Raw genomic sequence first — 8,223 nt, 5'->3', positions numbered from 1 at the left:
GCGTTCAAAAAATACAGGGTGTAGAACATCCCGAGGGCTTTAAAAAAAGGGAAGTTAACAGAGTTATCTTCGACTGTCTATAAAATAAAACCGATAATTGTGTACGAAAATGAGTATATTTGCATGAACATTTAAAGTATCATCGTCAGTAGCCTATAATTGAATATGTTTAGAAGACAAAATTGTATGCATATTCTGCTTTTCATACAGAAAATTTAATTTTACTTCGTAGATAAAATTGAAGGTAAATGTTAACTCCCCATTGTAATCGGGGTCCAGGAACCATAAACTTCATCATCATTCCCTTTTCGCACCAAATGGTGCATAGGACACTGCATTGAAACACCAATCGCAGCGTATCTTGATATTTTTGTTACGTGAGGGTAAGATGAGTATTCTTACGCTTCAGGTACCATCAGTATCAATATTCCAGCGCGAAAACACCCTTTTAAATATTTTTTCATATCAACTATGTCGGGAATCGAACCCGAGACCTCTCGCATGGTAGGCGAACGGGCTGGCCATTACACCACGAGGCCGACGAAACCATAATGTTAATACTATATTCTGATTGTTGTTTATACCGCAGCAGGTCAGGAGATCCAGTTACACTAGTAGTGAATTATAGCGCAGAAAACCCGGGGATCGAACCCGGAACCTTTCGTGCGCGATTCGAAGGTCTTAACCACTAAACCACTTTCAAATTTCATGTTTTCTTTGCGTTTTGGCGATGTTTCAACGGGAAAAAGGTTTTTTTTCAAACTCATGTCGCATTTTTAAGTGAACATCCTACAGCATTTTATTTCGTTGCTTCATTATTATGTAGCTGAAACATATAAAAAAACAAACCAACTCGACGTTTTCATGCAGGGATAGGCAATTAGGATAGACGCCACATCACTCCGTAATCGCACACAGTCTCCGCTTCCTCTACATTCATTCATCTTTTCGTGTACGCACGTTGATTATTCCGACTTTTGACGTGTCCATCTTCGAGGATTTGTTGGATTCGGTTATGCCATGTCATGTCATTTTATTCGAGTTCGACGTCATTTATATCGTAAACCCAATACCTACGTTTTGAGATTCAGGTATGGCCAGATTTCTCGACGCTGCATCGTCTGGCTAGTTCTCACAGTTGCCTGTTACTTGACTATCTCAAATTTCTGGTGAAATCTTTAAATTTCTAGAATTTTTCATTTCGATTTCACAAAAACTACGACGACGCGACAGTGCCTATTATTTATTACCTGCAGTAAAAGTTCCTGGGAAATGACTTCATGCATTTGTACCAGTAAGTTACTATATTAGAATAGCAATGAGTTACTATATTAGTATAGCAGTGAGTTACTATATTATTATAGCAATGAGTTACTATATTAGTATAGCAGTGAGTTACTATATTAGTATAGCAAAGAGTCACTATATTAGTATAGCAATGAGTTACTATATTAGTATAGCAGTGAGTTACTATATTAGTATAGCAGTGAGTTACTATATTAGTATAGCAGAGAGTTACTATATTAGTACAGCAGAGAATTACTATGTTAGTATAGCATTAAGTAAACCGTAGTGTAAGCAAATAAAATCAAAACTTGAGGATATCACACAGCAAAACGAACCCTGTCACATCCGAAACCACAATGATCAGTGTGGGCAAGAAGACCAAATGCAAAATGTTCAAACATAGCCAAAATGGTGAATGTTACACAGTGTGTAAAGTGGGCACTTAAACCAGCAAATGACAGGTCATAAGCCCTGTAAATGCAATATTCCATATTCCCTTATTTAAGGTACATGGAATATATCCATCCCCGTTGTAATTAGTTAATGTAAATAAAGACATTTCGATATTTTCTTTTTATATTCTCGCGCGAACTGTGCACGAATAAATCGACAGTACGTATTACACGCTAGCCTCATTTTTAAATAATGTTGTTCATCTTCAAAATACTATAATACGTTTTTTTCATTGTACTTTTTTTAATTCGGGATGAAAAATAAGTATCCTATTTTACTTCTCACCTCTCCGGCTATACCTTTGCAAAAAAATGTGTCAACCGGTCGCTTCGTTGAGACGTGAAGGAAACACAAACAAACAAACACACTTTCGCATTTATAATAGTAGTACGGATTTGTTGCGGGTAGGTTATTTGTTATTGTTATTGGTAAATAAGCTAGTTAGGTGAACCGGTTCCGAATGGTTTTAGGCTATCGCCGGCGTCGGTAGTATGTTCACAATAAATGAATACTGTAGGAATTTCTAATGGAAGTGTCGCTGCTTAGATGACACACTGAGATTGCTATATTCTATCGATTAATTAGTAATAATGACTACTACAGAAATGTAAGAACATATGAGGATATACGTTGCGTTAGCTCATGGTATAGTTTTCGTTTTTTTTATATACACAATACGTAAATTCTAATTTTCGAAATTCCAATGTATATATTCATTCTCATGATCCAAATTAATTGTATTTTAGACATTCATCACTCATCACCCTCATCACGCCTTCAGTTAATGTCTAAAAAAAACTCCATTAATTTTTGCTTTCACAATTTTTTTTTTTTAATTTTTCTACATCTTTTTTACGTTTTTTCCAAATCTTTTGTAATTATAAAATAGAGGTATTTTTGAATAAATATGCAGGCTTTCAGAAACATTTTAATCAGCAATATTTTTTTGTGTTTGATTAAAATTGTAAACGGTAAATGAAATTGAACCCATGTGATAAACAATTAAACTAAAAGTTATTTAAAAGCGTTTTAGTAAATATTATTGAATTAAGATCTATTAGAACTTTCTTTAAAAATCCGTACTTGATATTGTATTTTAAAAAGTACTCTTCTAACTACGTGAACATTTTTCTTTTAGATTGTGAGCTTACAAAGTGCACACATTTCATGATTTTTGCGTGGCTCGTTTTTTAAATTAATGATTAAGTGCGATAAAATAGCTTCACAAACATTAATTTAACGACCTAATGACAGATATAATGGATTTAAAATGCAAAATGAATTTTAAAAAAATAAATACTGAACACATAAATAGATTTTTTTGCAAAAATATACGTAAATAATAATAAACGCATGCCTATCCAGAAAAATATTATCTTATAATATAATTGATATTTCTTGTATTTTAATGCATTCTTATACTAATTTATATAAGCTTTTGCTATAGATATTATTATATTATTTATGTTCAAGTGACATTATGATTTGCATTTATAGTATATACATGACTACGATTATATATACTTCATATTTATCTAATAATTATTTACCTAATTCTTACCTATTTATTTATAGCGAAGTAGCTTTACTTGTTTAAAATAATGGTCTTTTAATATTAGTTTAGAACTACAAAATGTCCATCTTAGAAAAGGCTAAACCGTCTCAGATGGAGACTAACCTGACCCGAGAATACTCCATAATATACATATTCAAATGCCCTAGTAATTTCCCGGTAAAAAAATACCAATAAATTTATAAATAAAAAATAAAATATTAAAATAATTTTAGTATTGACGCGCAATTGATTTTTCGTAAATGGCACCTTACTACTTCGATGGCTCGGTTCCATAGAGGGATAACTAAAAAAATGATGTTTTGATTTATATTATTCATTATATATTTTTTTTAAATACTCCTTTTCGATTCTACAAAGGTACAACGCTTAAAAATTATTGGTTTTCTCTCGTCAGGCAGATGTTTTTACCTGGAAATAAATAAGCTAAACAATAATTTTAATAATTTGCATGACAACTTTAATCCTAAAACTATTAACCTACGTGTAAATATTTCAAATAAATATATACACACATGTGTACTTCACTTAAGGTGATATAAATAATTATTTGCAACAAATCAATTCAGATGTGTCAAAACTTTGGTCAGACATTTCTCAAAGTCATTTCTAGTTATCTCTGTGTGGAACTGAGCCATCGATTTGTTTGATGCGAACGTACCGTATCGATATCAATAAAATAAATGTTAAAAACAAAATTTGGCTCGAAGTATATTCCTTTATAATTCAGAAGACAAAATAATTTTCCCATAAAATATTGTTTTAGTCGGTTACGATGTTTCGGCGATCATGGCTCGATATGTCCGTATGCTGTATGCCGTATACCGTATGCCGTATGACGTATGAGCGATGTAAATATGTGCGGGTGAGTATACGACTCCTGCTCATAATAAGAGCACCTTCCACCTGTTGCCGAAAGATATCGATCGAGTTCTCAACACCAGCCGCGGCGCAACCAGTTCTCGTTCAGAGAAAGTCTTCAAAAGCGGATCATCAAACTTAATGATTTTCTTATTGGAAGAACATTCCAACCCAGGCGTACGCCCGGATGTGTCTGTAGCTACATAGCCAGCCACTATGTAGACCAATTATTTATTTATTGCTGCTTTTTAATACTTTATACACGCGTATTAAATAAATACACATAAAACGTTCCATATATTTTATCTTTCAAATTGTTGCTACAGATCAATATTTTTACCTTCATGCTGGGCTAGTTGGACTCCCGAGTTGGTCGACAGAAAACATCATATTATTTTTTATAACATATTTCAATTACTTACCAAAAATCAGCACATTATGTATATTTATTTTTGCTTGCTATGTACTGTCATATAAAAATATTAGATTTATGGAATTGATCGATCTCAAGAAAGGGTCGCTAAGATTGTTCGGTCATATAATTTACCCAAATATTTAAATTTTGATGGCTGTTTTCAACGAGTTGTTAATGACTCACTATTAGAAAATGGAAATCATGCAGCACTAGCCACGGGACCACAACCCGATATTATTAAATCACTGTGCGTATTTTTTTTACTCTTCTAAATTATTTTACATGTACCTAGTACATGGATTGTTTTTTTCTAATATTGTTAAATAGCTGCAATATGTAATGTAATGGCTTCACCGCCCACCTTCTTTTGAGTTTTTAACCAATTTATTAATGCGGGTGCCTCGAGAATTTCACGAAGGAGAGGAAGAGTAAATGAAATGAAATGAATTAGGTAATTCGATACATAATATCACATGGAACTTCGTACACACGCTGTGCAGGTACTGGACAGTGAAGATGAGGTAGTAAAAATCTCTAGCAAAGGAAAACTCTAACAAAATGCGCCGAATCGTGAGGATTGCGACGTGAATAAACTTTTGACGAAATTATTGTAAATTGATCGCAATCCAATTATCTGACAGTTTATCTAGTACCAACTTTGGACGGTATTTACCGATTTGAATGAATGACTTCCAATAATTTAATATTTGAATCGACAATAATTTATTATTGCGTCAGTTTTTTCCATTATTCGCTAACGAAGATAGCCGCCTCTCTGGCATTATGAGGTGGGTACTCGTGCGTATTACATGGTGATATTTACACCATGCCACGGGAAAGTCTTCGAAATGTGTGCGCTTATTGTGATAATTTCTCCAACGGTTCGGTGTCCAAAGTGCGAATGACGAGCCGCGGGTCAGTAGTTTTCCCGATCCGGCGGGACCTCGGGACGGGCGCCGCCGACGAGGTGTCCTAGAAAGCCGCGGAGAAACTGCACGTCCGAGACTCGTCACCTTTCCAGTTGTGAATTTAGCGCCTTTCCTCCCAACCCAGTGGCAGTGTGGGAATATGGCGAGACCGGTCGCAGTTGCTGTTGGAAGAGTCCGCTAGTTCCGCATCTTCCGCCGGGTGTTTCCTCATTGGCCGCCCCCACCAGACTGCACCCGCACAGGTGCACTGAGATCGTTCGTTCGGTTTATTGTAAGTACAGTGACTATTATGCTCAGGAGTAATTCCGCGATTAGTTTATTTTATTCAGGAAACAGACTTTACATTACGCAATACCTTATACAGCGTGCGGCATAATTATTTGACGATTTGAGGGGTTTATAAAACATGATATTATAGTTATCGTTTTTTTCGGCCACCGAAGATCGCCCCTCAAACAGATCAGGCGCCCTGAGTAGTGTTCCCGCAAAGCTCTCATTGCAGTTCGCGCCGTGTGTATCGCGGCTCCGTCCTGCTGAAACCATACTCAAGATTTGCTTTTGATTTGATCAACCCACCCCCATTCGAAACATTTTGAAACCATTTGCACCCTCTAGCGGCCGAACGCTTTTTGGCGCCCATTTAAATCGGCAAATTATTCTGCCGCATCCTGTATAAATGATGAGAATATTGTGGATGAAGTATTTAGGTACTTCATTAATTTATGTTTTGAAATAAACGTTCAGAATGAAGCGAAGCAATTTGCGATGATATGCGAGAGTGAGCATCAAACGACTGAAGGAAACTAGACTAATTTGTTCATGCTCTACGTGCAGAGGTTCGATGCCAAACAGAGAGTGTTACATAGTCGTCAATAAGCCGGTGGACATGGATCAAAATTACACTTCGCCGTTAAATCCGATTTGCTGTCGACAGTACGTCAAGTAATGGTGCTATCGGCAAATCTACATTCATAAATTATACGGTCCTCAGTAACGTGACAAAATCGGAGAGAAAATGTAATCGATCGTTGTTCAATCAACTCGGAAGAAAGTTGCGGCCGAAAAATGAGAAAGTATAACATATTAAAATGTCGTTTTTGAAACGATGGAGGTGAATTTATTGTGGTGCTCTTCCGGGAAACTGCCGTCCGAGAGTGACGGGCGCGGGCGCGGGCGGAGGCTCGAGGGGCGAAGGCTCGCCGTATGGGAAGGTCGACCACCTCTCGACTGAGTGCGGGCGGACCTTGACCGACATGTGCGAGTTATATAACAATGGGCCCCGGACACATTATCGTACTCGTATGATCTGCTACGTAATCGCTCGATCTCCTGTTTATTTTATTATTCATTATTTTAATGAAATCTTACGAAACGCATTTTGAGTTGATACGGTCGATAAACTCCGAGTGACGAGGTGGATATGTTTACTGTCAAATGTATTTATTTCAATGTGCCTAATAGGCCAATGAGGAATCATATTTTAGATGTAATTATATATCTAAGTCAAATTCGCACATTAATTCTCCATTCCCGAGAATTCACTCTCTCGGGAACAAACACACTGATGACCAAAAAATAGATGTATTTGTTATAACTTTATCAAACTTCAAGAACCAATTATTCTTTAGAATTTTGAATAATAATTGATTTTTTAGTACTTTCTTTCATTTTGAGCTGTATTTTTATGTTTGAAATTTATGATTACCTTTGTATTTGTAAAAGCCCTTTTGGCTTTAGTAAATAAATACTACCAGACCAAACTAAACAAATATCCCAGACAACCTTTACTTAAGAAAAACTTATAATTAGAAATCAAACACTGATTTGAGTCTACTGAATACTTTATTTTATTTTTACAAATATAAACATATAAAAATAAAACTTCGTGACAATTGTTTCGCCTTATTAGGGCATTTTCAAACGAATGTCTTAAGATGTTAATAATATTATGATTAACAATAGAGTATGAATTCAAAAAGAAAAAATATTTTGTTAAATTAATGTTATGATTCTCAACGGGTTTTAAATTATATATTTTTTAAAAACATGTATAATTTAATGTATTGGATGTTAAAATAATTTGTGCTCGTTTTTTTCCAAATTTAAAAATTAGCACTAAAATTTAAAAAAAAAATGGTACAGGTTATAGGTACGTCATTTGAAAGAAAATTTTCTGCTGTACAAAATGTGTTGCCTTTAAGGTTATTTTGTAACTTCCTTTATATTTTCTTTGATTACGAGCCTTTAAAATGGAATGTCAGATAGATGAAAGTGAGCATTTTCGACACGTCTTGCGCTTTGCGTTCAATCGAGGAAATAAAGCAGCCAAAGCTGCCCGCGATATTTCCGCAGTGTACGGTGAAGATGCTATAAATTGTTGATTAATTTGTTGGTGTTCCACGAGTTGTGTCCGTTTCTCACTAAGTGAAGAGAACGTGGACACAACAAAAGAAACAATTACAACAAATTAGTCAATAATGTATTCACCTTGATTATCTTACAACAAATGAGTTAACAACAACAACAAACCATCACGCCGTTTCCCCGCAAGGGCGGCAGAGAGGATTGAACGCATACAGATCTCGCTTCCTCTGCATTCATACATCTTCTCATGCACGCGCGCCGATTATTCCGACTTTTGACATGTCCATCTTAAAATGTTTGTTGGATTTGGCCATGTCATGTCTTTATTTATTTATTAACGG

The 8,223-nt window shown here is 35.3% G+C and overlaps 1 protein-coding gene across 4 annotated transcripts in view; it reads left to right on the top strand.

The window, feature by feature from the left end:
• Positions 1-8,223, top strand: part of Setd3 (SET domain containing 3) — a 63,263-nt gene that overhangs the window by 23,892 nt on the left and 31,148 nt on the right. The window contains exon 1 of one of the 4 annotated variants that reach the window (XM_088232207.1): positions 5,470-5,789. The exons of the other annotated variants lie outside the window; for them this stretch is intronic. The gene's annotated coding sequence lies outside the window, so the exon portion shown is untranslated. Of the gene's footprint in view, positions 1-5,469; positions 5,790-8,223 lie in introns of those variants that run through there. 4 annotated transcript variants of the gene reach the window in all.

The sequence above is a fragment of the Micrasema longulum genome, unplaced genomic scaffold (genome assembly GCF_059751315.1).
Source record: "Micrasema longulum isolate JH-2025_06_02 unplaced genomic scaffold, ASM5975131v1 h1tg000955l, whole genome shotgun sequence".
In the NCBI taxonomy this organism is placed as follows: domain Eukaryota; kingdom Metazoa; phylum Arthropoda; class Insecta; order Trichoptera; family Brachycentridae; genus Micrasema; species Micrasema longulum.
The sequence above is the reverse complement of the archived record's forward strand: the minus strand, read 5'-3'. Positions and strand labels throughout refer to the sequence as shown.